Raw genomic sequence first — 13,430 nt, forward strand, 5'->3', positions numbered from 1 at the left:
GCGCAGGCTCGGCGATCGATTCGCTGAACACCTCCGCTCAGTCCGCCTTAACCTGAGCCCGATCTCCCGGTGGCTCAGCACTTCAACTCCCCCTCCCATTCCCAATCTGACCTCTCTGTCCTGGGCCTCCTCCACTGTCAGAGTGAGGCCCAGCGCAAATTGGAGGAACAGCACCTCATATTTCGCTTGAGTAGTTTACACCCCAGCGGTATGAACATTGACTTCTCTAACTTCAGATAGCCCTTGCTTTCCCCCTCTCTCCATCCCCTCCCCCTTCCCAGTTCTCCCACCAGTCTTACTGTCTCCGACTACATTCTATCTGTGTCCCGCCCCCTCCCGACATCAGTCTGATGAAGGGTCTCGACCCGAAAACGTCACCCATTCCTTCTCTCCAGAGATGCTGCCTGTCCCGCTGAGTTACTCCAGCATTTTGTGTTACCTGTGACGGAGGGAGTGCAGGGGTAGGGTTGTCACAGGGGGTGAGACCCTGGGGAGATCATGCCTTGAATAGCTGTGACAGAGGGAGGTCGATGTCCCTTTAGGTCGGAGATGAGGAGGAATTTGTTTAGCCCGAGGGCGGTGAATCTGTGGAACTCATTGCTACAGACGGCTGCGGAGGACAAGTCAGTGGATATATTTAAGGCAGAGACAGATAGATTCTTTGATTAGTGCGGGTGTCAGGGGTTACGGGGAGAAGGCAGGCAGGAGAATGGGGTTGAGAGGGAGAGATAGATCAAGTCAAGTCAAGAGAGTTTATTGTCATGTGCCCCTGACAAGACAATGACATTCTTGCTTTGCTTCAGCACACAGAACATAGTGGGCATTGACTACAAAACAGATCAGTGTGTCCATATCCCATTATATACGTAAACACACACAAGAATAAATAAACTGATGAAGTGCAAATTACAGACAATGGGCTATTAATGTTCAGAGTTTTGTCCGAGCCAGGTTTAATAGCCTGACGGCTGTGGGGAAGTAGCTATTCCTGAACCTGGACGTTGCAGTCTTCAGGGCTCCTGAAGTTGGCAGGGAGATGAGTGTGTGGCCAGGATGGCGTGTGGGTCTTTGATGATGCTGCCAGCCTTTTTGAGGCAGCGACTGCGACAGATCAGCCGTGATTGAATGACGGAGTGGACTCGATGGGCCGAATGGCCTAATTATGCTCCTATCACATGAACTGCGCAGTTCAGGGGCATTTAGGGGGTGGTTGGCGTGACGTTCCCCCTTGGTGCTGCCCCTTTAAACAACAAGGCAGTCAGCCGGAGGTCAGGGAGGGAGCGTGACGACATGGCGCGGCCATAGAGAGGCGTCTGGAATCCCTCCACGCCTCGCCACGGATAATGAGCCCTCTCGCCCACAGGAAATGTCCTCTCCCAGCCTGCTGTTTCCTCTCTGCAGACCCAGCCAGTAGTCAGAGAGAGGAGCTCTCTCACCGGGTGGAGGGGGTGAGGGAAGGAGGGAGGGAGGGAGGGAGGAGATATCCTTCAGTGACCCTGGACTCCAGCTCCTCTCATCTCCTTGAAGGTCGAACCTTGCCCTGGTAAAGTGCTGCTTGACAGAGAAGGGCTGAACTGCCACTGAGGGATGAGGGGGAGGTAGTTGACGTTTATCTCTAGTTTTGTTTAGATCAAGAGTCAAGAGCGTGTATTGTCATATTTCCCGGAAAGAACACTGAAACAGCAGCACAACAGAATATGAAAACATAATACACTGTAAACAATGTGGACAAAAGTGCTGGAGAAACTCAGCGGGTGCAGCAGCAGCATCTACGGAGCGAAGGAAAAAGGCAACGTTTCGGGACGAAACTCAAAGGAAATAGGTAACGTTTCGGGCCGAAACCCGGAAGGGTTTCGGCCCGAAACGTTGCCTATTTCCTTCGCTCCATAGATGCTGCTGCACCCGCTGAGTTTCTCCAGCACTTTTGTCTACCTTCGATTTTCCAGCATCTACAGTTCATTCTTAAACAAAAAAAGTTCTGTGTGTATATACATATACATGCAAGCGCACACACACACACACACAAATACACACACGCGCGCACACACACACACACAAATACACACACACGCGCACACACATAAAACCAAACGATAATAGTGCAAAAACACAACACTAATGCTCGAGGTCGACAAAAAGACAAGTCGAGGAAAGCCCTGCAGATACTGGTTTACACCAAAGGCCGACACAAAAAGCTGGAGTAACTCAGTGGGACAGGCAGCATCTCTGGAGAGAAGAAATGTGTGACGTTTTTGGATCGAGACCCTTCTTCGGACTGAGACGCCCTCTCAGTCTGACGAAGGGTCCCGACCTCCAGAGATGCTGCCTGTCCCACTGAGTTACTCCAGCAATGTGTGTGTGTGTGTGTGTGTCTCTCTGCAAGGGGAGGGAAGGTGCCGCAGTTCTGCTGCTGCCCACTGGGTGGCGGTGCTGATACACGGCCAGACTGGTCGCTCCCATGCCACGGCGCTCCTGCGCCCCCTGTGGGCAGCGGCCGGTGCTGCACAGCCACTCTGCCCCTCCGATGCTATCATAAGTGACAGGAGTAGAATTAGGCCATTCAGCCCATCAAGTCTACTCTGCCATTCCTAACGGAATGTTCTTTAATTCTGAGGCCATGACCTCTAGTCCTATGCTCTCCCTGCTAGTGGCACAGCGGTAGATTTACTGTCTCAAAGCACAAGGGACACGGGTTCAATCCCGACTACGGGCTCTGTCTGTACGGAGTTTGCACGTTCTACCCGTAGGTTTTCACTGATTGCTCCGGTTTTCTCCCACACTCCAAAGACATACAGGTTTGCAGGTTAATTGGCTTGGGTATAGAAACATAGAAATTAGGTGCAGGAGTAGGCCATTCGGCCCTATAAATGCAAATTATTCCTAGTGTGTGTGTGTGTTAGGGTAGTGTTAATGTGCGGGGATCGCTAGTCGGTGTGGACTCAGAGCCTATTTCCGCGCTGTATCTCGAAATTAAACTCTATGCAGGCCTTTCACTATCCGGTAAGTTTAAATGAGGTCCCCCCCCCTCGTCTTTCTAAACTCCAGCGAATAGAGGCCCAGTGTTGTCACGCATTCATCATATGTTAACCAACATAAGAATAAGGGGGTCGGCCATTCAGGACTGAGATGAGGAAAAACTTCTTCACCCAGAGAGTTGTGAATCTGTGGGATTCTCTGCCACAGAAGGAGGTGGAGGCCGATATAAAAGACCCCACACATCTCCATCATGGACTGTTTACTCTTCTGCCCTCGGGCTAAAGATATGGTAGTATAAGGGGCAGAACGGCCAGCTCCTTCCCCCCGAGCCATCAGGCTCTTGAATTACATATAATTGCCGCCTATTATCTATTTGATCTTTTTATCTATTTTATCCTTTTGTTATTTTAACCATATAACAATTACAGCACGGAAACAGGCCATCTCGACCCTTCTAGTCCGTGCCGAACACATATTCTCCCCTAGTCCCATCTACCTGCGCTCAGACCATAACCTTCCATTCCCTTCCCGTCCATATAACTATCCAATTTATTTTTAAATGATAAAAACGAACCTGCCTCCACCACCTTCACTGGAAGCTCATTCCACACAGCCACCACTCTCTGAGTAAAGAAGTTCCCCCTCGTGTTACCCCTAAACTTCAGTCCCTTAATTCTCAAGTCATGTCCCCTTGTTTGAATCTTCCCTACTCTCAGTGGGAAAAGCTTTTCCACATCAACTCTGTCTATCCCTCTCATCATTTTAAAAACCTCTATCAAGTCCCCCCTTAACCTTCTGCGCTCCAAAGAATAAAGCCCTAACTTGTTCAACCTTTCTCTGTAACTTAGTTGCTGAAACCCAGGCAACATTCTAGTAAATCTCCTCTGTACTCTCTCTATTTTGTTGACATCCTTCCTATAATTAGGCGACCAAAATTGTACACCATACTCCAGAATTGGCCTCACCAATAACTTGTACAATTTTAACATTACATCCCAACTTCTATACTCAACATTTTATGTTGCACGGTGAGTCAGATGCAACGACTTGCGTTTATTGGTGTGTTTTTGAATGACAATAAAGTCTTTGATTAATTGGTTTTCAAGAGAGAGTTAGATTTAGCTCTTTGGGGTAACGGAGTCAAGGGATATGGGGAGAAGGCAGGAACGGGGTACTGATTGTGGATGATCAGCCGTGATCACATTGAATGGCGGTGCTGGCTCGAAGGGCCGAATGGCCTCTACTCCTGCACCTATTGTCTATGTTTCTATGTTTAACTCATTCTCGGGAGCAGGGACCCACTTTAACGCAACTCTCTAAATGCCCGCAGGGAGAGGGTTGTCGGAGTGAGCGGAAGAAGAGACAGGTGGACATTCACAAGGAGTGACTCGCCCCTCGAGGGGTGGACGGTGTGTGTGGGTCGGTGGGACCCTGACTACAACAGCCCTCCCCCACCCCACTCCACCCCGGCCACAGGCCCTGAGCGCTGGACATCAACAGGGAACATCTCACCGAGGACCAGACACCTCCTTCCTCACCCCCACATCCCCCCCCCGGCGATAATCCCGGTGGTGGGGGAGAGGTGAGGCCCCACTGTGGGAGTCCCCTCTCCCACCTGCCCAGCCCTAGCCCAGCCTTCCCAACCCCTCCTTGTAGCTCAGTCCCTCGAGTCCTGTAACGCCCCACACCCTCTCCAGTTTAATCACTTCAAATGGTCATCCGATCATAAGCGATAGCAGCAGAATTAGGCCATTCGGCCCATCAGGTCTACTCCGCCATTCAATCACGGCTGATCTATCTCTCCCTCCTAACCCCATTCTCCCCATAACCTCTGACACCCTGGGGAAGCGACCGGCCTGAATGTGGGGGGGTTTACCAGGATGGAGGGCTGGATTGTTTGATGCTGAGGTTGGGGGCATGAAGATGGCTGGTCCTGTGAGAGATCATCTGTGCCCCCTCCCCAGCAGACTCAACAACTTTATTCCCACTGACAGTTCAGAGCTGGAGCCCCTGTGATTTGGGCTAGCCCTTCACGGCACTAGAGACCCGGGTTCAATCCTGACTACGGGCGCTGTCTGTACGGAGTTTGTACCTTCTCCGCCGTGACCACGTGTGTTTTCTCCGGGTGCTCCGGTTTCCCCCCACATTCCAAAGACGTGCAGGTTTGTAGGTTAATTGACTGTCCCTAGTGTGTGTCGGAGACCAACTAGTGTACAAGGGATAGCAGGCCTCGGTGGGCCGAAGGGCCTTTTCCGCGCTGTATCTGTAAAATTACAAACTAAACCAAGAGTGGACCCAGGTGTGAGGTAGGAATAGCAGAGGCATCAGGTTTGGGGAATGAGGAGGGGTCTTCCCTCCCTTCACATACCTCCTATCCCCTCCCCGACACTGGCAAGACATGCCCACAATCCCAGGCACTCCTTGAATCCATCACAGTGAAAGGCCAGCTGAAAATTCCCCCCCCCCCCCCCCCCTCCCAAACTTGAAAGGGAAAATCGTTTCGGAGATCACGGGACTTTTAAGAGAGCTTTTTTTTTTCTATTGCAAAGAGATGTGTTTTATAATCGACAAACCATGTAAATAAAGCTAAACATTTGGGAAAGGATGTTTCCGATTTGTGTGTGTGTGTTAGGTTTCACCGTCTCTATTCCTTTTTTAATTTCACAAGAGTGGACATTCACTCTGCTGGCCTCTCGGTCATTTTGGCCATTTTGTTGGCTGCTCCGAGATGACCCGCCATTTTGTCAGCCTCTTTTGTCGCCATTTTCCTCGATGTTTCGAGATCTCTTTGTCGGCTGATAAAGTCGCCCGTCGAAACTTCAGAGTGCCGATTTTCAGAAGGCCTTCGATAAGAGGCTAAGCTTATACGCTGCTAGGGATGATGAGGGCCTCTGGTATTGAAGGGTTGATACTAGCATAGATAGCAGGTTGACTGGATAGCAGAATGCAACGAGCTGCAATAAAAGGCGCCTTTTCAGGTTGGCTGCGAGTGACTAGCGGATTTCCGCAACTTGGCCGCTGTCCTTCACGTTGTATATCAATGATTTGGACGAGGGGGTCGAAGGGACTTGTGGCCAGGTTTGCTGATGATGCTAAGATAGGTGGAGGGGCAGGTAGTGTAGAGGAAGCAGGGACTTCCTCTGCAGAAGGACTTGGACAGGTTGGGAGAGTGGGCAGAGAAGTGGCAGATGAAACTCAGTGTAGCAAAGTGCGGAGTCATGCATTTTGATAAGGAGGAGAAATGTGTAGATTATTTTCTAAATGGAGAGAGAATCCAGAAATCCGAGGTTTCAAAGGGACTTGTGAGTGCTGGTGCAGGACTGTGGAAAAAGCTTGCTGGTCGAATCGGTAGTAAGGAAGGCAAATTCTATGCTAGCATTTATATCGAAAGGCCTTGTCTACAACAACAGATGCAGGTCGCATTTGGAATCCTGCGAGCAAATTTGGGCCCCATATCTGAGGAAGGATTGTGCTGGCTCTGGAGAGGGCCCAGAGGAGGTTTACAAGAATGATTCCAGGAATGAGTGGGTTAGCGTGTGATGAGCTTTTGCCAGCACTGGGCCTGTACTCGCTGGAGTTTAGAAGGTTGAGGGGGGGAACCTCATTGAAACTTACAGAATAATGAAAGGCATAGATAGAGTGGATGTGGAGAGGATGTTTCCACTGTTGGGGGAGTCTAGGACCAGAGGGCACAGCCTCAGAATTAATGGGGCGCTCTTTTATAGAAAGAAGGTGGGGAGGGACTTCTTTAGTTAGAGGGTGGTGAATCTGTGGAACTCATTGCCACAGAGAGTGATGTAGGGCAAGGCAGTGGATATTTTTAAGGCAGAGATAGACAAATTCTTGATTAGAACGGTTATGGGTAGAGGGCAAGAAAATTGGAATAGGAGGCAGAGATCAGCCATGAGTGAATGGTGGAGTCGACTCGATGGGCCGAATGGCCTCATTCTACTCCTATAAATTGTGAACTTGTGATAAGCGGTCTCGCCATTGGGCAATTGCTTCCCATGTTTTTCTTTTCAGAGGGTTTTGCTGTCCGCTTTTTATGATGGGGTGGCCATGCTGAGGCAACCATTTTGTGTCGGTCGATCCAAGATCGCGAGAGAGCGTGTGGCCATTTTGTTGCTCTGACACAGCTATTTTGTTCGTTGCCCAGCAATGGATGGATGTTTTGTTGGTCGCTCTGAAACAGCCAACCATTATCATGCCACAACAAGGAGATTGCCTGCTCTTTTGACCCGTCTCAGGCTTTCGGCCATTTTGTCCACCCCTCAGAGGCAGTCGGCCATTTTGTCAATGGATAATAGGTGCAGGAGTAGAGGCCATTCGGCCCTTCCAGCCAGCACCGCCATTCAATGTGATCATGGCTGATCATCCCCAATCAGTGCCCCGTTCCTGCCTTCTCCCCCATATCCCCTGACTACGCTATCTTTAAGAGCCCTATCTAGCTCTCTCTTGAAAGTATCCAGAGAACCGGCCTCCACCGCCCTCTGAGGCAGAGAGTTCCACAGACTCACAACTCTGTGTGAAAAAGTGTTTCCTCGTCTCCGTTCTAAATGGCTTACCCCTTATTCTTAAACTGTGTGTGGCCCCTGGTTCTGGACTCCCCCAACATCGGGAACAATATTTCCTGCCTCTAGCGTGTCCAAACCCTTAATAATCTTAAATGTTTCAATAAGATTCCTCTCATCCTTCTAAACTCCAGAGCAGGGGTGGAGAACCTTCTAGGCCATTAACTTTTGTAGAACAAATCCTTTTGTTTTTATTAATATGTTTTTGTTCGTCTCTTATTATTTGTATTTTAATCTTAAAATGAACGTATTTAAAATACCAAAGAGTAAAAGAAGATTCAACAAAATCAGCATTTTTTAGCATTCAAATTAGCATTTCAACCTCACCTGTTGATGTCTCCAAGGCTCCTAAAGAACTACAGATGGAATTAATTGAGGTCTCAGAAGATGACATTTTAAAGCCCTTATTTGAAGCTGAAAGATCCGATTGAAATATGGAAAAATGCAGTAGAATAACCACGCCTTCAGTAACATGCACGATAAATGCTTTCTTGCTTTTCAACCACTTATTGCAGCAAATCTACATTCCCCTACCTAACCAAAATCAAGACGCCCTTAAGCTCACAAATGACGGACACCCATCTAGAATGGTGGCCGATTAGGAAAGGGGGAGTTGCAACGAGACCTGGGTGTCATGGTACACCAGTCATTGAAAGTAGGCATGCAGGTGCAGCAGGCAGTGAAGAAAGCGAATGATATCTTAGCTTTCATAGCAAAAGGATTTGAGTATAGGAGCAGGGAGGTTCTACTGCAGTTGTGCAGGGTCTTGGTGAGACCACATCAGGAGCATTGCGTACAGTTTTGGTTTCCAAATCTGAGGATGGACATTATTTCCATAGAGGGAGTGCAGAGAAGATTCACCAGACTGATTCCTGGGATGTCAGGACTGTCTTATGAAGAAAGACTGGATAGACTTGGTTTATACTCTCTAGAATTTAGGGGATTGAGAGGGGATCTTATAGAAACTTACAAAATTCTTAAGGGGTTGGACAGGCTAGATGCAGGAAGATTGCTCCCGATGTTGGGGAAGTCCAGGACAAGGGGTCACAGCTTAAGGATAAGGGAGAAATCCTTTAAAACCGAGATGAGAAGAACTTTTTTCACACAGAGAGTGGTGAATCTCTGGAACTCTCTGCCGCAGAGGGTAGTCGAGGCCACAGTTCATTGGCTATATTTAAGAGGGAGTTAGATGTGGCCCTTGTGGCTAAAGGGATCAGGGGGTATGGAGAGAAGGCAGGTACGGGATACTGAGTTGGATGATCAGCCATGATCATATTGAATGGCGGTGCAGGCTCGAAGGGCCGAATGGCCTACTCCTGCACCTAATTTCTATGTTTCTATGTTTCTAGAAGATCAGCTGAAACCGCGTACCTCCATGTTGCAACCAAATATTCAAATCCTTTCCCACAAAAAGCAGTCACATCAAACTCATTAATAGGTTAGTTAACTTTAGAATTAACAAAAACATTTTCATTTTCTTGTAGTACATAGTAGTTAGATTTTTTACCAAAAAATTGTACATTTTGAAGTGTATCTAATTGAAGTTTCTTGGATGTGGCCTCATTAGATTACAGCTAACTTAATGTGGCATCCCAACATGAAAAGGTTCCTCACCCCTGTTCCAGAGTAAACATAGAAACATAGAAAATAAGTGCAGGAGTAGGCCATTCGGCCCTTCCAGCCTGCACCGCCATTCAATATGATCATGGCTGATCATCCAACTTAGTATCCTACTTAGTGTACAAGCCCAGCTGCTCCATTGTCTCAGCATATGACAGTCCCGCCATCCCGGGAATTAACCTTGTAAACCTACGTTGCACTCCCTCAATAGCAAGAGGCCCCTTCTGAGGCGGTTGGCCATTTTTTTGCGCCCCTGCAAGGCAGTCGGCCATTTTGGCGGCCCCCACTGAGACAGTCGGCCATTTTGGCGGGACCTTCTCTGAGGCAGTCGGCCATTTTGGCAGGACCCTCTCTGAGGTAGTCGGCCATTTTGATGGCCCCCTCTGAGGTAGTCAGCCATTTTGGCGGGACACTCTCTGAGGCAGTCGGCCATTTTGACGGCCCCCTCTGAGGCAGTCGGCCATTTTGTCAGGCCTATTGCTCACCCTGTCAAACAAGAAGAGTCATGTTTTGTACCCTGGGTGCGGGGGAGGGGGGGGGGGGGGGTGGGGGGGGGGGGGGGGGAGCAGGTTGCAACACCAAACATATTTCACTCAGGGGTCTGGGCTCCAGAAGTGAAACCTGCCCCCTTCCCCCCCCTCCACCTCCAACATCCGAGCCAGCCGGGGATGATAGCGGCCTCGACCTCGACCTCAACCAAAGGCCACGCTGAAAAACAATGCTGCTGCCGCAGTCGCCAGGGCAACCCAGTGTTGACAACAACACCTGGCCAAGTTTCAGCAACTAATTAAACGTACCAAAGGCCAAATGTGATGAAAGAAGCAATGGATTCACCCAAACCACAGCCAAAACATCAGGCTGCCATGGTTACAGACAACGTTAAACAAGTTCACACAGTCTGAGCGAGAACAGGATTCGTGAGAAAAGTCTGATGGAAGCCGGCAATGATTTATGGAATGTAACTTGTTGTGTGGGGGGGGGGGGTGTGGGACACTGGGCCAGCGTGGGGGCTCCGCTCTGGGGGACACTCCGAGAGGGCTCTCTGTCTGTGGGGGGGGGGGGGTGTGTGGGACACTGGGCCAGTGAGGGGGCTCCGCTCTGTGTGTGGGGGGGACACTGGGCCAGCGAGGGGGCTCCGCTCTGTCTGTGTGGAGGGCGACTGGTTCTCCGGCTGTAGGCCTCGGAATGCAGAACGGCGCGGTTGTGCAGCGGGTGGAGCTGCTGCCTCGGGGTGGCAGGGACCCGGGTCCCATCCTGACCACGTGTGCTACCCGTACAGTTTGTACCCTCTCTCTCCACCACGTGACCCGTACGTTTGTTTTTCTCTCTCCAAGTGACCTCCGGGTTTTCTCCCACGCTCCAAAGACCTCCCTCGCTCCAACGGTTTTGATAATTTGCAAAATTGTCCCTGGCGTGTGCAGGCTACTGTACAGAGGTGATCGCTGCTCAGCGCCGACTCGGTGGGCCGAAGGGCCTGTTTCCACATTATCCACATTATACTGCATCTGCCATGCATTTGCCCACTCACCCAGCCCACCCAACCCCATTCTGCCTTCTCCTTGTAACCTTTGACACCCTTCTTAATCAAATTTATCAATCTCTGCTTTGGAAATGCCCCATGACGTGAGCTCCAAAGCCATCTACGGCAATGATTCACCACCCTCTTTGCTGCTCAACTCCATTCTGAAGTTACAGTATAATGTGGATAAATGTGAGGTTATCCACTTTGGTGCAAAAACAGGAAAGCAGACTATTATCTGAATGGTGGCCGATTAGGAAAAGGGGAGATGCAATGAGACCTGGGTGTCATGGTACACCAGTCATTGAAAGTAGGCATGCAGGTGCAGCAGGCAGTGAAGAAAGCGAATGGTATGTTAGCATTCATCGCAAAAGGATTTGAGTATCGGAGCAGGGAGGTTCTACTGCGGTTGTACAGGGTCTTGGTGAGACCACACCTGGAGTATTGCGTGCAGTTTTGGTCTCCTAATCTTGAGGAAGGACATTATTGCCATAGAGGGAGTGCAGAGAAGGTTCACCAGACTGATTCCTGGGATGGCAGGATTTTCATATGAAGAAAGACTGGATAGACTCGGCTTGTACTCGCTAGAATTTAGAAGATTGAGGGGGGATCTTATAGAAACGTACAAAATTCTTAAGGGGTTGGACAGGCTAGATGCAGGAAGATTGTTCCCGATTTTGGGGAAGTCCAGGACAAGGGGTCACAGTTTAAGGATAAGGGGGAAGTCTTTTAGGACCGAGATGAGAAAAACATTTTTCACACAGAGAGTGGTGAATCTGTGGAACTCTCTGCCACAGAGGGTAGTTGAGGCCACACAGTTCATTGGCTATATTTAAGAGGGAGTTAGTTGTGGCCCTTGTGGCTAAAGGGATCAGGGGGTGTGGAGAGAAGGCAGGTACGGGATACTGAGTTGGATGATCAGTCATGATCATATTGAACGGCGGTGCAGGCTCGAAGGGCCGAATGGCCTCTACTCCTCCACATATTTTCTATATCTATGTTTCTATGTATGTCCTTTTATTCTGAGGATGTGCCCTCGTGCTGGAAACATCCTTTCCACATCCACTCTATCCAGGCCTTTCATTAGTTTAGTTTAGAGATATATCTGGTCTTATCTGACAAGTTTCAATGAGGCTCCCCCCTCTTGCTTCTAAACTCCAGCGAGTGCAGGCCCAGTGCCGTCAAATGCTCATCATGTGTCATCCCAAACACATCTTCCTTGCCACTTCTCCGTAACACCTCAGTTCCCACATTTTCAAAAAATAATGCGTATTAAATCCTGATCTGGTTTTGGGTCAGGACCCTTCCAAAATCTGAAAGGAATCCACATTCACTGAACCTACACTGCACTCCCTCAAACCCCGGCCCACTAGCCCCCATCTATACCCCCTGAAGGTCACAAGGGGGTATAGATTCCAGAACAAGGGGTCACAGTTTAAGGATAAGGGGGAAATCTTTTAGGACCAAGATGAGGAAAACTTTTTGAATATGTGGAATTCTCTGCCGCAGAAGGTAGTTGAGGCCACACAGTTCATTGGCTATATTTAAGAGGGAGTTAGATGTGGCCCTTGTGGCTAAAGGGATCAGGGGGTATGGAGAGAAGGCAGGTACCGGATTCTGAGTTGGATGATCAGCCATGATCATATTGAATGGCGGTGCAGGCTCGAAGGGCCGACTGGCCTCTACTCCTGCACCTATTGTCTATGTTTCTGTGTAAGTCCTGAGACCAGGGGGTTCTTATCTGAAGGGGAATGTGAGCAGAGGAGAGAGACAGCACGGAAACAGGCCCTTCGGCCCCACCACCAAGTCCGTACCGACCAACGATCACCTCTGCACACTAACACTATCCTACGCCCACTAGGGACAATGTACACTCATACTAGGCCAATTAACCTGCAAACCCGCACGCCTTTGTGGAGTGTGGGAGGAAACCAGATCTCCCGGAGAAAACCCACGCGGGTGAACGTGCAAACTCCGTACAGACAGCACCCGTGGCCAGGATCGAACCCGGGTCTCACTCTGATGCTGTGGGGCAGCGACTATAACGCTGGGCCACATGGAGGTCAGGAGCTAAAACCCTTTACAGAAAAAAACCCCACACACAAATAAGACAAATTAGATGATTTCCCTTTATTTTGTTCGATGAGCTACGTGTAAAACGGTTCACGTTTGTTCCCCCACGTTACTGGCGGGACTGTCTGGGTTGTGGGGGCAGTTCTGTAGCTGCAGCAGGCGTTGATGGTTAAGGCAAGGCTGTTGGTGAGGAGGGGGCTAGTTCCTGATAGGAGGAAGGGAGATATCTGTCTCTCCACCCAGACCAGCGCGTGGTGGGCTGCTCTCACCCCAGGGGGCAGGGGGGGCGTGGGTGGGGGGGTCTTGGGGGGGGGGGGGGGGGGGGGGGGGGGTGGAAGGAGAGGGGAATGTTCATTAACGTTCACTGTTTAGGGCGGAGAACTCTGGAGAGGCAGATGGAGAGAGAGAAGGAGTGAGAGAGAGAGAGAGATGGAGAGAGAAATGGAGAGAGAGATGGAGAGAGAGAGGGAATGAGAGGGAGAGAGAGAGGGGGAGAGAGACAGATGGAGAGAGAGAGAGAGAGAGAGAGAGAGAGGGAGAGGGAGAGAGAGATGGAGAGAGAGGGATGGAGAGAGAGAGAGAGAGAGAGATGGAGAGAGGGGAGAGAGGGGGAGAGAGAGAGAGACGAGGGAGAGAAAGAGAGAGAGAGAGATGAGAGAGGGGAGAGAGAG

This window comes from Leucoraja erinacea, unplaced genomic scaffold (assembly GCF_028641065.1).
Source record: "Leucoraja erinacea ecotype New England unplaced genomic scaffold, Leri_hhj_1 Leri_251S, whole genome shotgun sequence".
In the NCBI taxonomy this organism is placed as follows: domain Eukaryota; kingdom Metazoa; phylum Chordata; class Chondrichthyes; order Rajiformes; family Rajidae; genus Leucoraja; species Leucoraja erinaceus.